At 40.9% G+C, this 21,428-nt stretch overlaps 1 long non-coding RNA gene across 1 annotated transcript in view; it reads left to right on the top strand.

Moving 5' to 3' along the window:
* Nucleotides 1–17,095, top strand: part of LOC125778606 (uncharacterized) — a 196,801-nt gene extending 179,706 nt beyond the window's left edge. Inside the window, exon 3 of the long non-coding RNA XR_007422813.1 lies at nt 17,006–17,095. This is a non-coding gene — a long non-coding RNA (uncharacterized LOC125778606). The remainder of the gene's footprint in view (nt 1–17,005) is intronic.
* The last annotated feature ends 4,333 nt before the right edge of the window (nt 17,096–21,428 follow it).

Genomic DNA, 21,428 nt, shown 5'->3' with positions numbered 1-21,428 from the left:
AACTAGTAAAAAGATTTTTTTACGGTTCTATGAAATCTAAAATGACGTCATTTTGGAACAGCTGTGCAAGCTCTGACGATTTTGCCACTAATTTCACCGAATGATTAATATTTCATAAATCGCGTTGATTCTGTGTGGAACAAAAAACTCGTTTAAAGTTATAAAGCGCAAACTGGTAGGAGTGTAAACTCGCTCATATCAATAAATTATTAGTTTGATACACAAAGCGCTCAGAACCATACTGATATATATGTTAAATTTACTATAAGCTAGGTGCGAACTGCAGGCAACATATATAAGCGAATGAAATAGTGAAGGATATTGCAGGACGTGGAAAGAAAATGTCACTAAAGCTGATATAAATTTCAAATCGGAGCAAACAATGTTGATTATGATTATTAGACTATGATTCTTTGAAGGATCGCCTTAAGATCCCGTACGAACTAAGCTCCTTCTGCTGGGTGAAAGACCAATTAGATTTTGATTTGTCGAGAACACATAGAACATAAATATGCGAACCTTAGCTTAAAGTGTTTCAATAGAGGGTTCGTGAATATGTACTGGGTTCCAATCCTCGAAGGAATTGCAGGAAATGAAATAGTTGATGAAATTGCCAAAAGTGCCATCTTTCTTGCTACTGAACCGTTACAGAAAATAGTAAAGTAACTAAAAATTATATACAATGAAGTATCCGAAAGGTCTCACAGGTGAATCGGGGATGAGGTGGAATGTCTTGAGGAAAAGCAGGATCGTCAAGATCGAATAATAGTGAGTGCGACAGAGAGTGTGAGATAGCTTTTTGAAGTATACTCCGAATGCAGCTTAAAATCCTAGCCGCCTGTGTTGTGGTGATTATTTACCTCCACCTGCAAGAGTTGTCGTGCAGCCTCTGCTAATGTTTATTGCTTCTGTGCTCTGCTATATCATCCAACATGAAAATTGATACTAAACCAACTAATAAACCAATGAGTTTCATTAGCGACGCATGTTGCATGCAATAAATAACGTAGCGAAAATGTGTGCTTGCGTATAAAATTGAGAATGTTGCAAGCTATCTGTGTTGCAAGCTAGGTGCATGTGTGGCACAGTAACTGCATTGCTAGTGCGGCTCTTTAACTCATTCGCTGCTACTTTATTTTTATAGCATTCATTTGAAAATTGAAAAACTAATTCACTTTAATGATAAACAATTTGTTGCATGAATGAATGCGTGTTGCATGGCCTTGAGTGGAAATTAGCTGCAAATGTTGCTTTGAATGACTCGAATCGATGGTGGAAACACATACGAGTATAAGCATAACCTCGCCATACTTGCCACCTTGCCGTTGCATGTATTCGCCGCAACGCACTCACACGCACACTCACTTTATGGGCGCTAATTTTGCTTGGTTGCACAACTGACAAGTGGCAATTGGCCATCATTACTTTTGCATTGCTCTTCGCGTAGTTGCATGCAACATGCGTGGCATCTGCACATGCGCAACTTGCATTGGTGTTGTAAATTTTTTATTTTGCCACAAAAGTTGATAATTGCTTGCAATTGACTTTCAAATGATTGCGTATATTGGCGAAGAGCGCAGAATTGGCCATCATGCGGTCATCAATGCGTTGTGTATGTATGCATGCCTTGGTATTACATAGCCAAGTGGCGTCACTTTTACGAGCCTCATCGTTTGGAGCTGCCATTATTGAAATTAAGATAGTCAAACTTTCATCATTACTCAGACTAAAGACGTTTGGTAGGAGCAGCTCTTGTTGGAATATGAGAAATTGCAGGGTTCTGACTTAAGACCTTCTGAGAAAAGTACGCTTTGCACTCTCAATATTTCTAAGGTGAACTCTCTGCTATCTTGACGAAATAATCTCTGCCTTTACACGATAGTTTGGGCAGATTTCTATCAGCCTATTTCCCTGAGAGTTTTATAGTTTAGCTTCACTACATGATCTTGCCAGCGAAGCCATTAGAGTCTCGCGAGAGCGACGACTGTTTGTTTGATTTTAGGAGATATTTCACTACCAGACCCATTTCCTTCACTTCTTTATCCATTATGGAGATAGCAGAACTAACGGCTCGGCTGTTGAGGTTCGGAGAGATCCTTTCCGATCCTGGCGGAGCTTTTGGTGTTGCTGGCATTAGTTTTGCGAGGATACCAAATTTAGACATCGCGGCATAAAGCTGCTTTACAACACGAAAAAGTAGCTTTAAAATCGTCGAAGAGGTGGTTCTCTTTTCATGGGTCTTTTCCAAGATTTGGCGCATGGTCAATATCTGGTCAGTTGTTGATTTTCCAGACCTAAAGCCACACTGATGTGATCCAATCAGTTTTTTTACGGCGGGATTTAATATTTCACTCAATACGCTCAATAGAACGATATATGCGATGTTGAGTAGGCTTATCCCATGGTAGTTGCCGCAGATTGTGGGGTCTCCCTTTTTGTGGATTGAGCAGTGCACACTTAAATTCCAATCGTCGGCCGTGTTTTCTTCCGATCATATTCTACAAAGAAGCTGATGCATGCTCCGTATTTGTTCTTCGCCGCCGTGTTTGAATAGCTCGGCCTGTAATCCATCGGCTCCCGCCGCTTTGTTGTTCTTCAGGAGGGTAATTGCTATTCGAACTCATTGATGGTCGGGTAATGGAACGTTTGCTTCATCGTCTTCTATTAGGGAATCGGGAGAGACAGTTCGTGGCCAACTTATTTGACCCCATCAGAATATAAAGATGTCTGTTTCCTCGTGTATGGCGTCCCGAAGTCTCCTTCAGTCCCAACAATATCATGGTCTCTCTTTCTAACGCTCTTTGCATACAATTTTTGTTGGTAAACATCGGCATTTGAAGGAAACTCGACGCAATATAGATATATTTGAATCCGAAATTGTATGAAGTTTTTTGGTCACTCTGCGAACCAACCAAATTTCAAAGAGCCTTTGGCTCATTTGACACTAGATGTTTGAAAGAATATGCTATTACTTTAATTACTCTCTCTAACTGCTTTCTTTCTTCTTTGTTGTCATTAAAACTGTTGCTGTACTTCACAACTTTATTGTCGATCAAGTAAAAATCATTCATTTGGAAAATTGGGAATTCGCGAAACTAATTATAATTAAAATAGAGTGTCACAAAATGACATTAATTACAATGACTCATTTTCTCTGCATAAATGAAATTAAATTTATGTTGAAAGTAACAATTTAATAGGCCAGTGTGTCCTCATTGAAAGGCCGATTGACACATTGAGAGTTGAATTGTTGGCTGACAACGGTAAAGGCAACAACAAAACAAGCGAGAGCGGCAAGCGGAGAGTGAAAAATGTCACAGCAAAGCAACAAAGTGTCACAGCGCTAAAGTGACGAGACTTATTTATGACTTAGGATATGTGGAGAGTGGAGTAGGATTTGTTTTACGGAGATAAATTTATTAAATTTGCTTACACCTTGTTTCTTGCTGACAATCACTGTCGATCTTAACTCAGCTTAGGCTTGAACTCCTACAGCTGGTATTTGAGACCCCACCCAGTGCTAAAAATGACTAGTGGTACATATGTACTCCCATGTAGCTATCAAGAGAGCGCCCCCACAACAATCAATGTCACAAAACGGCAATTTATTTGCTATGCTTTGGCATAAATGTGGCAAGCAATCGTGCAAGTTTATTCAACTTTATTTGCGAGAATTTCATACAAGTGCATTCTCATAGTTGCCAGTTTTTCTTTGATACCCTGAACAGGCTAATTTGAGATTGTCACGAATTTTCTAACACTAAAAAGAAGATGTTGGAGACCCTATAAAATGTATATACTATAAATTATTAGCCTGACGAGTTGAGTCCATAGCTTGTCGTTAGTCTCTCAATATATAGGCGAACTAGTCTCTCAGTTTTGGGGATATCGTTCTGAAATGTTGCACACGTAATTTTTATTTCTAAAAGCTGATCATTTGTCGGAGTCGCCGAAATCAGATCACTATAGCATATAGCTGTCATACAAACTGACCTATCCCAAACAAGTTCTGTATAGAAAGCTTTTTTAGTTGACGAGATATATTAACGAAATTTGGCCTCGATAATTATCTGAAGCATTAGTACGATCTCCGAAGAATCTGTTCAGATCGGACCACTATGGCATATAGCTGTCATACAAACCGACAAATCAAAATCAATTCCCTGTATGGAAAACTTTTTCATTCGTAAGGGGTATTCGGTTTAACTAAAGTTGTTTTTACTATTTTTGTTTTTATTGTTTTTGTTTTGCATGTTTTGATTTTCAAGCTGCAAGTGTTGTCATTTTCGTTGCTACTCTCTAGCTAGCACTCATATGCCACTAGACATTCATGGCGTTGTTGTTTGTGTGATTTTTGCAGTCAATAAAAAGCGAGTAGCCAACAATGCTATGGAATGCAAAATGCAAATGTTGTTCATTTCGTCTACTACTAGCTTTCAAACTATTTTTTTCTCTGCTGCAACACACTTCAATTCACACCAAATGCTTTGCAGCCTCTTCTAGGCATTGCATTTACAACTTGCTGCCATATATTGCCCTGGTTGTTGTTCTTGTGTAAGCTGTCAATGCAGCATTGTATGTAGCATGTACATATGTATACATATACTCGTAGCAATTTTGTTGCAAACATTTGTAGCTGCCATTGGCCAACATTATTTCCCATTTCACGGTAATCGACAGTGCAACAAAAAACAAAAACAAAGTGTGGCGTAGCGTATAGTAGCTAGCTCTCGGCAGCAAAAATCGTGGCAACACCATGCATTAAGTGCAATTGCAACAAAATTGGCAGCATTTGGCTGTGCAGCTGAAGTTTGCTATTGCAACAGCCAAGCGGCGGCATCGATTGCTGCCAATTTTCTGTGCGCCTGGCTGTGCGACGCCGCTGTAGGCCTCTATTTGCCTCTTCTTTGGCAGCAAATTAATTCGGTTTCTTTTATGTTTGTATTTGTTATTGTTGTTTTTATGCGATTTGTCTGCCTGTTTGTGCTTTTCTTCACTTTACCGTTTTTTCTTGCCGCTATTTGGTATGATTTTTTGTTTTCTTCCCGTTCGGTTGGCTTGTGTCTGGCCATGTGCAACTCGTCAACGTTGAAGCTTTGGTATGCAGCTTTGAAGGCATAAGTAATGTACACTGTGAAAAAGCTTTTGTCAGAGTCTAGAAGCTTTTCAGAGTCAGTTTTTATTTGTAGTTTTCGGGAGATCCTAATGTAGTTGGAGGTGCTTTTTCCGAAAGATTCCATTAAGTTAGGATAGACTACACTGGCTGTCTGTCACGCCAGGTCTTAGGACCTATTTCATTGCCCGGAATTCCTTTGTGGATAATGGGTTCAGTATATATGCAGTCGCTTTCCGGCAGCGGTTACATCTACCGACTTTCTGCTTTTAAGGGCATTCTCTGACGTAATGCGATGCGAGACTTTCGTCTTAATTTACGGCTGAGATCCAGCTCCGAGCGTTAGATCCCGGCTACCACTCCATTAGCCATTTTTCATCGTTGTAAATTCCGCTAGCAAGTCACAGTCTTTGGAGTAGTTCTTAGCGTTCCCGCCCCAACGGTTTTCTGTATGACATTTGGCTGACTGTGTATCGTCACCAACCCAAGCACTGTCAAACAAGATGGACTTGACTACCGTTGTGTCACACCTATTTCAGTTTAGGGAATTCGGTAAAATTATAAAGCATTATGAGGTTAATGGGATCTGTGTAGAACCTAGCATATTTTTAAATGTATGTATATAACTAGGGCACCATTCGCTTTCATCCGCTCCATTGTAAGTTTTCTCATCAGTTTGCCACATCACTAAAATCACATCCACTTGATATGCTATTTAAATGCTAACTCAACCCCGTTGAGCCTCGGTTTACATGTTGGGATTTCTTACCTCCTAGTAAATAGTACCATATACATCAGTTACCTCTGGTTAGCCGATATCACGCATCGGTGTATGACCCTTAGAGTGTTGTTCATTGATTGATCTGATTGAGTCTAGCAACTTCCTCGTCACTAGTCGTCCACATAGACTATTAGTTTGACTGCTTTCCTTTCAAAAGTTCATTTCAGACCTTCATTACCAACAAGTGACGGTAGTAGTGGTGACAGCACGTCCTCCTGAGTAGTTCCTCTTCGCGCTCTTCTGAGCAATCTGATTTCGTTTCCACACCGTATTGATTCCACTTCCGTTAGTTGAAATTAGTTTTGCATACATTTTCGGAAAACATAACCGGGCTTCGCCAAATTTTTTCACTGTAAAAACGCGCTTACGCCTCAAAAGAGCATCATCAACAACATTTGAGGCATGCAGCAACTTGGCAAAAAACTGCAACGCATGTTAGAGCGCAAGAAAAAACTGCATAAAGAAACATGAAGATGCTTTTAACGAACTGTTATTGTTTCCAACCAACCGGTGCGCTAAATGTCAGACCAAATCAGAAGCTAACAGCAAGCACAACAATAACAGAAAAGCGCACAAAGCAAAAACGCAAAATAACTAACAAAATCTACAAAGTGGCATAGCCAAGCGGCCGTGCGGACGATCGATCGCTCAGCTGGCCTTGGCATTGGATGAATGTTTGGTGGTTGACTAGCTGTTGTTGTTATTATTGCTTTTGTTTTTGTGCAGCGACGTCCAACATGACTGCTTGCCAGTAAAATTGAACGCTTTACAGCTGCTGAAGCAACGAGCCTTGAAGTCCATCAGCCTGGCTGCGCTGCGCGCTTTACCATGCGGCATTCAAAGCAGTTTTTAGGCTGGTCAGCAATGAAGCTTTGACAGCAGCAACACAAAGTGCAGCAAAGACAGCAAATCAACAGCCAACTAGCTTTGGCACTTGTGGCAGGCAGTGACGTATATATGCCACAGCGCGTTGCACATGTGCAAATGTGTATTGGTGAGGTTTTTAACTGCGTGTTGCATGCGACACACACACACTCACCGTTAATCATACATATGTATGTATTTAAATTTCAAATTGGTTCGTTAACATGAAAGTTAACATTGCTGCTAATTGCTGCCAACAAGCATTGCTCAGGCCATTGTAACGATTACAAATACCAGCAACAACAAGAACAACAATGCGCAGTTGTGTGCTAAAACCAAGCGCAGACACACACGACGTGGCAGCAAGAACAATCAACACAGTAGCATTTACGCATATTGATGAGCCTGCGTCGCCTTCAGCGCCTTCGGCAATGCTTCACTTGCAATTCGACTTTGGTTTTTCTTGCTGCTGCTGCTGCTCCTATTGCTGTTGCTGGCTACATTTGTGCTTCTTCACTTGCGCACGTCAACAACGCCTCGACTCTTGCCACATAATTTTATGCAAAATCAATTCTTTGCCAATATGTGGCGCACACAAACACACGGACAAGCAGATGCACAGCAATTGAAACTCACATATACAAATGCACGTGAATACCAACACACACGCATAGCCATACATAAATAAATAAATTTGTCGAGTTCATTCGGCAGCACAAACATTTACAAGATTTGCTTTTATTGTTGTTTTCATACAGCTCTGTGTGTGTGGCCTTTTTTCGGTACTGACATGTGTGTGGCATATGCCATGCTAAGCCATGTTGCACAACTTTCCGTTAAAAAAGATGATAACATGTGTTTGTACAGCATTTTTCTTCCTGAGCTTCTTCCTAGGCGGCTTCATAGACACTCATGCATTAATTGAACAATGAATTGCAAATAACAGATCAATGGGGAAAGTCTTCGGTCTTATAACGGGTGATTTTTTTGAGGTTAGGATTTTCATGCATTAGTATTTGACAGATCACGTGGGATTTCAGACATGGTGTCAAAGAGAAAGATGCTCAGTATGCTTTGACATTTCATCATGAATAGACTTACTAACGAGCAACGCTTGCAAATCATTGAATTTTATTACCAAAATCAGTGTTCGGTTCGAAATGTGTTTCGCGCGCGTGTTTTGTTCAGCGATGAGGCTCATTTCTGGTTGAATGGCTACGTAAATAAGCAAAATTGCCGCATTTGGGGTGAAGAGCAACCAGAAGCCGTTCAAGAACTGCCCATGCATCCCGAAAAATGCACTGTTTGGTGTGGTTTGTACGCTGGTGGAATCATTGGACCGTATTTTTTCAAAGATGCTGTTGGACGCAACGTTACGGTGAATGGCGATCGCTATCGTTCGATGCTAACAAACTTTTTGTTGCCAAAAATGGAAGAACTGAACTTGGTTGACATGTGGTTTCAACAAGATGGCGCTACATGCCACACAGCTCGCGATTCTATGGCCATTTTGAGGGAAAACTTCGGACAACAATTCATCTCAAGAAATGGACCCGTAAGTTGGCCACCAAGATCATGCGATTTAACGCCTTTAGACTATTTTTTGTGGGGCTACGTCAAGTCTAAAGTCTACAGAAATAAGCCAGCAACTATTCCAGCTTTGGAAGACAACATTTCCGAAGAAATTCGGGCTATTCCGGCCGAAATGCTCGAAAAAGTTGCCCAAAATTGGACTTTCCGAATGGACCACCTAAGACGCAGCCGCGGTCAACATTTAAATGAAATTATCTTCAAAAAGTAAATGTCATGAACCAATCTAACGTTTCAAATAAAGAACCGATGAGATTTTGCAAATTTTATGCGTTTTTTTTTAAAAAAAAGTTATCAAGCTCTTAAAAAATCACCCTTTAGTATAGGAAACATATTTTTAGGCAAAATTCATTTTTTTATTCGACATAGTTCCCTTCAAGGATGAAACATTGATTATAGCGACCCTCAACCTTTTCGATAACATATTTGTAGTACAATTTGTCCCTTGCTTCAAGATGAACCTCAGTTTCGGTGTTCATCTGTTGATTCCACGAAAATTTCTTCCCGATCTACGATCTGAGTACAGAAAATAGTTGGTGAGAGCCAGATCTGAAGAATACGGTGGATGCGGAAGCAATTCTAAGCTCAATTTATGGATTTTTGATGTTCGAGGAATCAATCAAGCCTTCATGGTCTTACTAACTACTGGACTGGACTATAGCTTTGACTTAAACTAGAAACTAACTTTTGGTCGGCAGTGCTCGGCAGTGCTCTGAGTACGTTCCCCCATTATTATTTGTTTGGGGTGGTAGTTGTTGATTGAAAAAAGTCCATCTTTACCCTGGGCGGCTCTATACGCATTGCCCCATACTACGTCAACCATCGCCTTGGCCTCGTGAGAGATCAAATTGTGATCATTAAAGGTGATTATTTTCTGTAAGGTATAGAGGCTCTGATCGGGGAAAATTTAGCAACGATTTTTTCGTACAAAATTGACAAGGATAAGATGAAATCTGGTGGTGAAGACAGGTCGGAACCGACACCCAGATCTATCTCTGGATTTGAGTGACGGAACCCTAACTCTCCGGAACTAGCATAGTGGTCGGTGCAACCTCTATCTTGAGCACATCAAGACGCATTTGGAAAAGAAAGACGGTGCAAGTCGTCGTTCCTACGGCAGTCGGGTCTACATAACCGGAGCGAACTTCGACTTTGATCCGGCCAAAGACTGTCAACTTACCATAATTCTGCCGCTACAAAACATCAGCGCCACAAGTTGATAGGAATCTACCAAATACTGTCAACGCTAGGGCAACGTAACGAGGCGGAATCGCCAGTACCAGCAGGAGAACATCGGCTCGAGTCAAGGGAAGCACTACCAATACGAGGTAACACAAGAAACTAATATATATCCAAGTGAGATCTGTCGATTGCGCACCAACCCTAAAGCCTAACCTAACTAACCTAACAATACGAAAGGCGCAAATAGGAAGCGCAAGACTTCGATCACGAAAGAGAAGTCGTACCAACTTCTAGCAGGCAAAATTCAGGAAGACTATGATAACAGGCAGGCTGAGCAGGTATCTGTTCAGCATATCAGTACGCTTAAGTCGGCCAGAAGGTCGCTGAGGGAAAGTAGTGCGCAGGTAGTGTTGGAAGGGCAATCGAGCAGGACGTCCCTCAAATGACAGTCAAGCAGTACAGGTTAGATAAGAAAGAAGTCCACGCACGGTAAAAGTCCAACGTCTTACAAAATCGTTCCGTAATAATGTATTCTATGACAAGCTTATCGTAAAAGCTGCCCAGTACCTCATTAATCTTACATTCCATTTGTTTATAAGTTCAAGTTCAATGTTGGAGCCGATTATCTGAAGCAAATTTTCATTTAAGAGCTTCTTCTATATATAAATATCTAACACTCCTTATGGGCTGCGGAACTAAGCTTCCATACTTCATGTCAATCAACACCCTTGAAAGCTCAGAATCCATAACTAATGTGCAACAAACTTTGGCCACACCAACGAAACAGTTGCACTTCGCGGTTCGATAAACTTGTCTAGCCAAGTTGAAGATGTTTGTCGTGTTTGCAAATGACTACAAGTTTCGCAAATCACATGCAATGTCAACAAACACAGTTCAACCAAGCAGTCAGCTGTAAACGACGTAAACGGCTAACGACCACAAATATGTTGCAACAACAAAATTGAACAAATAACAAGTGCTACTGCAATGCCGCATACAAACAAACGATGGCGTTGGTGATGACGATCGCGATGGCGATGATCTACAGCATAAGGTTGGGCAATTGTTGAACTTGAAGATGCCACAAGCATACTTGCAACAGATACACTTAGAGTGCAGCATACAAACGATCAGCGCTGAGCGATTGCAACACCGATCAGCGATCGTGTAAAATAGCGAATAAAGAAAAAGGGTAGATCGGTTGGGTGTAAGTGGCAAGTAGCCGAGTCCAAGCAGATGCGCAATCAGCGACACTAGCAACAACTTCAACGCCATCGTCAACGCGATCGCCAGCGCCAACACATGCATATATAACTGTATATATAGTAGCTGCTAAGTAACAGGTGATTTTTTTGAGGTTAGGATTTTCATGCATTAGTATTTGACAGATCACGTGGGATTTCAGACATGGTGTCAAAGAGAAAGATGCTCAGTATGCTTTGACATTTCATCATGAATAGACTTACTAACGAGCAACGCTTGCAAATCATTGAATTTTATTACCAAAATCAGTGTTCGGTTCGAAATGTGTTTCGCGCTTTAATTTTGTTCAGCGATGAGGCTCATTTCTGGTTGAATGGCTACGTAAATAAGCAAAATTGCCGCATTTGGGGTGAAGAGCAACCAGAAGCCGTTCAAGAACTGCCCATGCATCCCGAAAAATGCACTGTTTGGTGTGGTTTGTACGCTGGTGGAATCATTGGACCGTATTTTTTCAAAGATGCTGTTGGACGCAACGTTACGGTGAATGGCGATCGCTATCGTTCGATGCTAACAAACTTTTTGTTGCCAAAAATGGAAGAACTGAACTTGGTTGACATGTGGTTTCAACAAGATGGCGCTACATGCCACACAGCTCGCGATTCTATGGCCATTTTGAGGGAAAACTTCGGACAACAATTCATCTCAAGAAATGGACCCGTAAGTTGGCCACCAAGATCATGCGATTTAACGCCTTTAGACTATTTTTTGTGGGGCTACGTCAAGTCTAAAGTCTACAGAAATAAGCCAGCAACTATTCCAGCTTTGGAAGACAACATTTCCGAAGAAATTCGGGCTATTCCGGCCGAAATGCTCGAAAAAGTTGCCCAAAATTGGACTTTCCGAATGGACCACCTAAGACGCAGCCGCGGTCAACATTTAAATGAAATTATCTTCAAAAAGTAAATGTCATGAACCAATCTAACGTTTCAAATAAAGAACCGATGAGATTTTGCAAATTTTATGCGTTTTTTTTTTTAAAAAGTTATCAAGCTCTTAAAAAATCACCCTATAGGAGTCAGCGCGCTTATGCATGGAGGCGCGGCAGCGCTTGTGGCACGGTGGCAAGTAGACAGCCAATATTAACAGCGTTAATGGGCGGTGCATAATCGCTGCAACACATGAATGTACATATGAAAAATCACCTTATATACATTTGTATATATGCATATATAATATCGCAACCACGTGATAGCGTGGTTTGTTTGCCTTTGCGCCGCTCATTATTGCCCGCAAACGATCGATGGCTGGCGCGTTGCTACGCTTGCATGGCACTCATCTTCACATGCCTGCCGTGCTTGCCACAACTTCGTCGCCGTCTTGCGGCGGCAAATGCTACTTGCCACAATATTCTATCAGTTGACAGCAATCTTGTCGCTACAATGATTCCAGATGCATATCTGTGATTTATTTAATGCCAAAGCAGTCAACAACGATCGACAGTCGATCGTAAATAGCAAGGCAGCAAGTTGCAGAAATAAATACAAATGTGCAACATATGTGCCCGTGTGGTGGTGTGGCGGCAAAAGTGCAGGTTCGATGTCTGAATGTGAAGGCAACTAGCTGGCAATGCTGCCGGCACGCCGCCATTCATTGCCAATGTCATTAGCCAAGTTGCTGTTATTGTTGGTGTTGTTGCTATTGTTGTGTTGTAAGCACATTTCCCGCATGCTGCACTTTGTTCCTTCTGGTTCGCTCGCTGTCGCTGCTATTGTCGCATGTAAAACAGCTACTGTTGCCACAAATGTTGGCGGCGACGCCGTCAACGCTTATTGCCACCATTTGGCCGCCGCTTACGGCCTGCCATTTATTTGCGTTTTTGTCATTAAAACAATTGGCCGGATTTTATGTCATTGTCAATAAGCGCTTTAATTTTATTTATTTATGCTTGTTTGTGTGTGCCACTCGGTAACGGTAAATTGATTTCTATGCACGCAGATGTGTGTGGCTGGGTTTGTGTGGCACTTAATTGTTGCAACTCCGCTATTTGCTATTATTTGGGGCACATATACATATCTGTTGCAAGCCCATATTATTTAGAATTCTCGCGAAAGGTGGTCCAACTCTGTTCAACAATTCTAAAATATTGTAAGAATGGCATATGTTAGAGCAGGTTTTTGAGATTAGACTGACTTTAGTGAGGTTAAATGGCCTTTTGTGAGGTTAAGTTACCTAAATTAACAAATTTTGTTTTATTACTTCACATTTAGGTTAAATTATGTCTCGGTTAAAATAACTTTTGATATGAATGTTGACACAAATTTCCAAGATCGATATAAAACAATTTAATCGATTTAATCGAAAAGTTCTTGACACTAGAGACATCTATTGGAAAACGGCGGAAGCAAAGTCGTAGTAATATATGTCCTTGCCAGATTGTAGTATTTTTCCATAGTCTTGCATATAACTGCAAAGTTTTGTCCACAATAGACTAATACACATTTCAAAATATATTTCTCTCTAGCTACTCTCACCTTCGGCCGAAATTTGTTTCATTCTGCGCTGTAATGAAATCACGTACAGCAAATGCACCACACCAGCAACAATGCGAGAACACCAATTTCGTTTGTATGGCAGTTATTACTATTGTTTTTTCCAAGTTTTTTTCGCTCTAACTGCCACCCGCTTTACTGAGAGTGAGAGCCGAACCTACTTGTTATTATTACTATCACATTTAGTGCGACTAACTTCGAGGCACTCGCACACACGCACAGCGAGACACGTGCGAAATCGATGCAAACGTGTTGTGGCATGCAAGTTGCCGCAAAAAGCTATAAAATGTCGCAGGCGGTTGCCGCCACAGGATAATATGTTTTGTTATGCACATACACACATACAAATGTTACATACACACATATGTACATATGTGTAACCTCCACACACATTCGTGCAATTTGCGTGCGCACCCGCGTACGTGGCGCGTGGAACACAGCACGCAACATATTGCAGTTGGCGGACAATCGCGTCACGGCTTGCCATCGTTGCGTCTATTGGGGGCCGTGGCGCTCTGCTTGTGTTCGCTCTTGTTTGCGCTATTCCATTTGCTGTTATTTGCACATTTCGCATTTATTTCCTTATTTTGTATTGCGCGAGTATTTCCAAACCCTTCATGTCGGCTGCACCATTTGCGCCAAAAAATATTGTTGCCTTGCTGCTGCCGTTGCTGCAACCGGCTGTTACTGTCACTATTTGCGGCAACAATGTTTGGGCTGTCGCAAGTAATAAAATTTTTACGCCACTTTGGTAACGCCTGCAACGCCCTCGACGCATCAGCGCACAGCTTATTGCTGCCAGCATTGTGGCAACAAATTGGTAATGCACTATGTTGCAACAATACACAACAACTCGCCCCGTACAGATGTATGTATTGGTTTTGGTGTTTATTTTGTGCCAGTTGTTGCCTTAGCTATTAAAATGCTTGTAGCTGTTGTTGTTTTTGTTGCAGCAAGTAAATGGAGTTCACATAAAATGGTGCGCTGCAACCGGTTGCCAGTGTGTGCGTGTGTGTGTGGGAATACAAGCTATCAGGCTGAAAATTAAATTACCAAATACGTGTGTTGCAACAATGAGCTGCAGCAGTTTGGCGGGAGAAGTGAGGAGAGAAAAGTATGGAGGGTAGCACTTTCGGTTATTTCGCTGTCGGTGTGTGCAACAGTTGTTGTGTTGAAGTGTTGCTCTAAAGCAATTATATAGGAGATCGCCTTGTCTTACTTTGGCGAAGTTGTTATTGATACGTGAAATATTGGTTGGGAAAGATAAGCGAACTTTCATAAGCTTCCCATAGTATCAGTTAGTATCTACAAACTAGCTGGCAAGAGAAGACACCCGCTATCAGTATAATGAGAATGGATCAGTGCTCGCTTCTTCTCGTGTGTTCTACTACCTGGAAACATCGGTTCATGCGCTGTCGCAAAATCTTTTTGCCCTTAGATTGTTCCTAAAAAATCCATTGAGCTCTAGCCTCTTTCTAATTGTGGCGGCTCCAATAGGCCAGTGACCTATCGGCGTCCTTAAAGTCTAGAATCTTAGCTAGAAATCTAGCGATTTTCTCAACTAAAGCCGTTGTTTCTTCTTTACTGCCGCGGTTATAGTCGAGTTAACAACTGTGCGCCATTCGTTTCTTCTTTTTTCTATTTGGCGCAAACTCGAGATACCAAGTACAGCCAGCTCCTTTTCCAGCTGAAGTTTCCAATGGAGTTGAGGTCTTCCGCTGCTTCCACCGGCAGGAGCTAAATCGAATACCTTCGAAACTGTTTCTCATCCATCCGGACAACCCTACATAACCAGCCGGCCGGGGTCTCTTAATTAGCTGACGGATCTTTTGGTGTTGCTGAACGTTAGCCGTATTAGCTTTGCAGTGATCCGAGGCTGTTGTGTCTTATTCATTGCGAAGAAGAGAATTCTACGAATTTCTACGTGGCGGGTCCAAAACCCAGCGCGCAACCTCGCTAAGCGAGTAGTTTACAGTTTTGTACACATTTATGTAGCGAGCCGCTTGATTCAAGACCGATGCTTGCTCGCACCGGCAATTAGGCTTCAGAGATTATTTAATCCGATTATGTCGTATTGGCTCCGCTGAAGCTTCCTCCCGTTGTGTTCTGACTCCAGGCTCGCGGGGGTCAGCTACCGCATATTGCACAAGGGTTGCTCAGGTTGACAGGGTGCATGGTGAGGACGCAAGAGTTGGAATTGATTATAGTCCTACTAATGTGTTAATGGGGTGGGCCCCGAAGAAATTTACTTATGCCATAAGTCGTGGAATTCCGAAAGTTAAGTTGCCAAAGTTCGAGGAAATTATAGTGTAATTCAATATATTTTCTTGTTTAGCATTCATCCGGGTTCTAGCTATCTCTGCGACTCTGTGCGACTCTTCAAAATATTTTCCTAGACTTAAATTTGTAATGAAAACTGTACGTACGCAGTAAGGTTCATGCCACTATAAAATTCCAGCATTAAAGCGCTTCTTTACAGCTTAAATCCCATAGATAATGCTGCACATTTGCAGAAATTCCATTATGCTTTAATTAATTTGTGTGCAACATCAATGTAATTATGAAGAAAAAGCCTCTTCTAAAAATAATTAAACCGACCAACATTGAATGCATTCATTCATGGGGATTATGAAGATTTGTGGCAATAAAAAATGTACCAGCAAAACTCAGAAACTGCGCAATAGAGACAAAAAGCCTGGCAAAGCAATGCCAAAGAGATAGAAAAATATAGAAAGAGCGGGAAGCAAGGAGAGTGCAAAAAATCAAAGTTGAAAAAGCCACGCGGTTGGAAAAAATCTTGGTTAACCAGGAAAACTAATTAATTTAAATGAGGTTTCCGGCCGAGCCTGCGGTTATGGACTAGCCTGGCCCCCTAACTGGCCGGCCGGACAAGCCAACTGCCGCACACAAAACCACTGCAGCAGCAACGGCAAAGCGCACGCTAAATAATACAACGCAGCATGCAACACGCGGCTGTCGCAATGAAACTCAGAATTTTTTAATTGCAATGAAATGAAAAATAAAATTATTTTATTTATAACCATTTTAATTGATGCTTAAATAAGTAAGTGTGCAACAAAACATAAAAAATAGACAAAAATGAAATGCAGCAAGAGATGTTGCAAATGAAATTGTAATAGAAATGCAAAAGCAAAAGCAACAAAAACATGTGTAAAAAGTGGCAGCAGAGTGGCCGCATCCGTTGCCGAGCTACGCAAGGACACAGGCGAGGCGACAAAGAGCACACAAGTGGCTCGAGCGCAGGAATTAGAGCAACAAAGAGTAGATGGGGGAGCGCGCCGGTAGTGATAAGGTTTTGTTGTTGTTGTTTATATATATTTTTATATGAACGTATTTTTTATATATTTTTTTTGTATTTTTTAAGTTTTTATTTATTACTCTTTACTTTTATTTGCCTACTATTCGCGCCACACTTTTATGTTGCACATAAAATTTGCTATATTTTTCATATACCATACATACATACATATATAGTATATCCAGTTTGCCTAGGGAGCAGCGGGGCAGCGTTAGACCAGCTCAAACTTTAAATGGGCGCCAGCGCCATAAAATCGCTCAAAAGTGCTATAAAAAGATAACGCCATAAAATACGCAGCCCCTCAGCTTTCTTTGCCAAAACCTGCATTCATTTGTTGTTGCTTTTCATACATTGTTCTCTGCTTTCATTTCATGTTTGTCTAATTATGCGCTTTCTATTTTTAGTTAACTTCGCGTGCTCGAACGCCACCGTTGTTCGCCTTGCCGCCGCCCGCCATTGAGTGCGCGCCTTTTGACGTTACGCCATTTCCGTTATTCGGTGAGTACTAAATGAAAGTAAATTAAATTTATTTACCGCTATACACATACATACATACACTTCAATATATACATAAGTGGGTGGTTGAATGACTGAGTATCCTCGAGCGCTCTAACTACGCTTGAGCCCTTTTGTTTATCCGTGGTTAGCCGGTCTTTGGGCGGCGCTGTGGCTTTTCACGTCGCCATCCTAGCCACTTAGGCCGTTAGCTCGCCTCGGCGTGTTGTTAGTCATCAAAGCGGGTTGGCAATAAAAAGGATTTTTGGCATTAAATAGGCTTTTATTGTGCTCCAATTCTGATTTTTTTATGCTTTGTTTATTTGTGCGCTTTTTTGTTATTGTTTCCTCGTAAATGAGCGCTTTTATGGATTTCCTGGACAATAAGTAAGTGCTGAGGCCGAAGCTTCGTGTTGCTAACGAAAGGGAAATGAAGCAAATTTTTTCGGCCAACAAGTCTTTTTACATCCGTCTAAGCCAATGAGCTGAAATTAAATATTAATTTGAAGAAAATCTTATCAGATTTAAAGTATTAGGAGTAAAGCAAGCTATAGGATGCATTTTTAGATGCTTTAAAAGTGAAAGAGATTCTTTGTTGATGCTAAGCTGAGACACAAACCCTAAATATTTGAGGAATATATCTGAAAAATCGACACTTCAATCATTTTGACGAACTACTCTTACTTCGTACCGGTAATTTATATTTAGAAGGTATTATATGCTATCGGATAATAATAAAACTTCAGACAGAAGTTTAGAAGTAAAGAAAATTACATCAATAACTCAAACCTTAAACAAAAACCTTTAATATTAAACAACAATCCTCTGAAAAACCTGTGCTTTCATCATTTTGACCCACTCTTCCTACTCGGTACTGCCAATTAATCTTTATTAGACCCGCAATAATATATATATTTTCCCGTAGTTCCTAGGTGGAACATAGGTCCTCAATAAACTAATTATAATTAATTTTATTTAAAGATATGAATTTAATTTCTCTCCAAGAATAAACACTTCTCTGTGCTTCTTCTTCGAATAGTACTCAAACTTAACATAGAAAATTGGGAGTAGGGAAAACATTATTAGTCATTTTAATCTTAGACACAAACCTTAAACATTTAAGAATAAAGTTAGGAAGAAAAGCCTATATTTTCATCATTTTGAGCAGCTACTAGGTACTTGCAATTCATATTTAGTAGGTCGTATATGATTTCGGAGAGTATAAAAATTGCATAGAGAAATCTGGGGGAGGAAAAGGTGGCTTTAGTAATTCTCATCTTGGACACAAACCTTAAGTACTTAAGAAAATGTTAAAGCAAATACTATTAGTAACTCTAACCATTATGTGAGAAGAAACTAGTCTTTGCCTTACTCACAGCCGGCTACTCGACCAATTATAGGCTCAGCTGTTAAACTTTCTCCTCTTCTTCATTTTGTATTTGTTTTAATGACCCAAATTCATCAGCTAATTGCTACTTTATCAAGGAACATAACCAAATTTATAGCCGGGGCAACAACCAGCAGGGTTAAACACAGCCAAATTTGCAGTGTGGATAATAACCCGCAGAGTGGTATTCCAGTTTCAAATCGATTTCAATTCGATTAAGAATTAATGTATTAAAATAAGATTTTTGGTTTGTCTGATAAATCGATTTATCCTTAATCGTGCAAAGACTGGTTAATTGTTCAATTAACTCCTGTGAGAGAAGGCTACAAGAGCAAGTTCTGTTAATGAAGTGAAGCTACTAATTGCCACAATTTGCTGATCACTTCCAAAAAGTTCGTACTCATTCACATATTTCAAGTGCAATCTGCATATTTTAACCTTCCTCTCAGCAATCTTCAAGATGTATAAATTAAATCAGTTACTGCAGCGCAATTCGCCGACACCTCGTTAACTTTTATAACTGTAATGACGCACATGTACTTGTATGGTTATAAAAAGTAATTGAGGTCAACTATATTTACAATAAATATCGCACCTTCGAACAGACCGCGGCTTGTCGGCCGTCGACGGCCAAGCTGATAAAGATATAATAAATGCCAATGGTAATGTTCAATTTAATAGCTTACACTAAACCAAAAAAATACAACTACACTAAAAGAACAAAAACAATAATTGAGAACCAACAACAACAACATATATTTCACAGCGCATGAATGACAGCTGCAACAAGGCAACAAGACCAAGACCAACAACGAGTGCTCAGAAGAAACTTCAGAGCACTAGCTGGGAAACCGCACCCACAGCGGCAGAACCTAGAGTCGAAAAAGAATGAAAATGAATGAGTACGAGCAAAAAAAAGCAGGTTGACATTCATGCTGAAATAAATACCGGCAAAAATTGCATATTGAATAGCTGCGCTTGCTTATAACCTTCTGACCGTAAACTTGCAGATAGACGCAAATCGCCGCGGTAGCGTTGCCAACAGAATCGAAAAAAATCTATTTTTTGCTTAATATTTTGAAGCTAAAATCAATTGAGGTGCTCGTTTGTAAAGAACAAGTGGTGGAGGCGTTGGAATTACAGTTGCATGTGTTATTGTTGTTCTTGCTTTTTGCAATTTAACCGCAGAATTGCACAAAAATTAGCCTTGAATTTAACAGCAATATATATTTATATACATACTCGTACACTCGTATGCCGGTGTGGTTGCTCAGAGTTTTAGCGACTTTTTTATTCCCCTTTATGTTTAAATTGTTATTGTTGTGGGATTTTAGTATCATATGGAGTTGTAAAATACAAGCTTAGCTTGTTAAATTTGTACATTTATACTTTGTAGTACCTTTTCGTAGTTTTCCGTAGGCGTAGCTAAAATATTTTCGAAGCAGAGTCAAAAAGAATAAAGCTTCTCTTAGAAATCAGTCGAGTCTAAAGGTAATTTGATAAAAAGTCTAAGTCACGAGTCACGTGTTCGATGTTATGTTCCCAAAAGTGTGATTGGACTGAGAGAATGGTACTCTACTCTGCTGTAAGGGTCAAAACTGGAAGAATGGCGAATCGAACACACTACTCGCTAGTTAGACTGAGAGAATGGTACTCTACTTTACTCTAATCAGAAGATCCTCGGCTGTCTCATTGATCTGGATAATATAGTTCTGGCCTCCATCTTCATTGATGGATTTCGTCACGCTTAACACCCTCCAGTCGCTAGTTGGCACGTCCGGATTCTGCCTTTGTTGCAGCCACAGAGCATGTTTCGGTTCCACAACGCGTGGTATGGTTACCTTCGCATTGGGCACCGATGGAATGCTGCCGCGGTCTACCACCTACTCCAAATTCGCTCTATCCTACAGGTTTGGAAGCGTTTTGACTGCTTCCCTTACTCATGTGAGAATCGGGTCGTCGTTGCATTTTAAGATTTTGGTACCGCTAAGCCATAAAATGACGAAATGTGTGCGCTCGGTTCGACGTCCATTCTCGAGAAGGCAGTCCCACTGGCCACCGCCGCTGCCTTGGACGTAGTCGGTTTGCCGTCCGCGTGCTTGACGTCTAGTTTCTTGGCTACGTTTTTGCACTAGCTCTTTTTCGATGGCGCCTTACCTCTTCTTCCTTCAGGCTGGACTTGCCTTCGTGGCTGCTACATATTCCGAATGCCGCCTTCTATCTTATTTTTGCCTTTAACGCCTCCTTACTTCGCTTCTTCCGGGGCCCTTTCTTGTTTCCAGAGTGGGAACCTTCGGCCTGCACAGGAGAGCGAAAAAGTTCGTTTTCCTTAAGAAGCTGATCATTTCTGGGAGCCGCCAATATCAGACAACTATAGACCGAACAGAATCAATGTATGTATGCAAAACTTTTTGTTCGGCAAGATAGCTTGACAAATTTCGAAATGATGATTCTTTGGACCATACCTGAAAACACTGACTTATCATCTAACTGTACTTTCTTTCATTATTGTACATATGTATATGGGTTTTGAACCAAATATTTGTTTTAATCTATTTTTTTGCCCCAGAAAGTCTACGAATTTATCAAAAAAATCGAAGCTTGCTCATTGACTCTTCGATTTACTGGAGATCCACGTCTTCGTACGGTACCTTTCCGCATAGTACATCCATACCTACATACACTTGCACTGACCACACTGCCGTTCGCGCTTGTCCGCCCAGTTGGCTCGCTGCGCTACTTAACCGCAGTTTGTCTGTGCGGCGCGTCGCTCACCCGTTGCCGCCTTGCATGAAGGTGCGAAAATATCGATTTTATATTTTCTGTAATGCCTTACTGTTGATACTTGATGGCTTAACCAGTGCCACAGTATTTTCAGCTTTTGCTGTTGCGGTGATTATTTTACTTGCATGCTTTTTTCCGCATCGGTTGCAATATTTGCAGCT

Source organism: Bactrocera dorsalis, chromosome 5, assembly GCF_023373825.1.
Source record: "Bactrocera dorsalis isolate Fly_Bdor chromosome 5, ASM2337382v1, whole genome shotgun sequence".
In the NCBI taxonomy this organism is placed as follows: domain Eukaryota; kingdom Metazoa; phylum Arthropoda; class Insecta; order Diptera; family Tephritidae; genus Bactrocera; species Bactrocera dorsalis.
The sequence above is the reverse complement of the archived record's forward strand: the minus strand, read 5'-3'. Positions and strand labels throughout refer to the sequence as shown.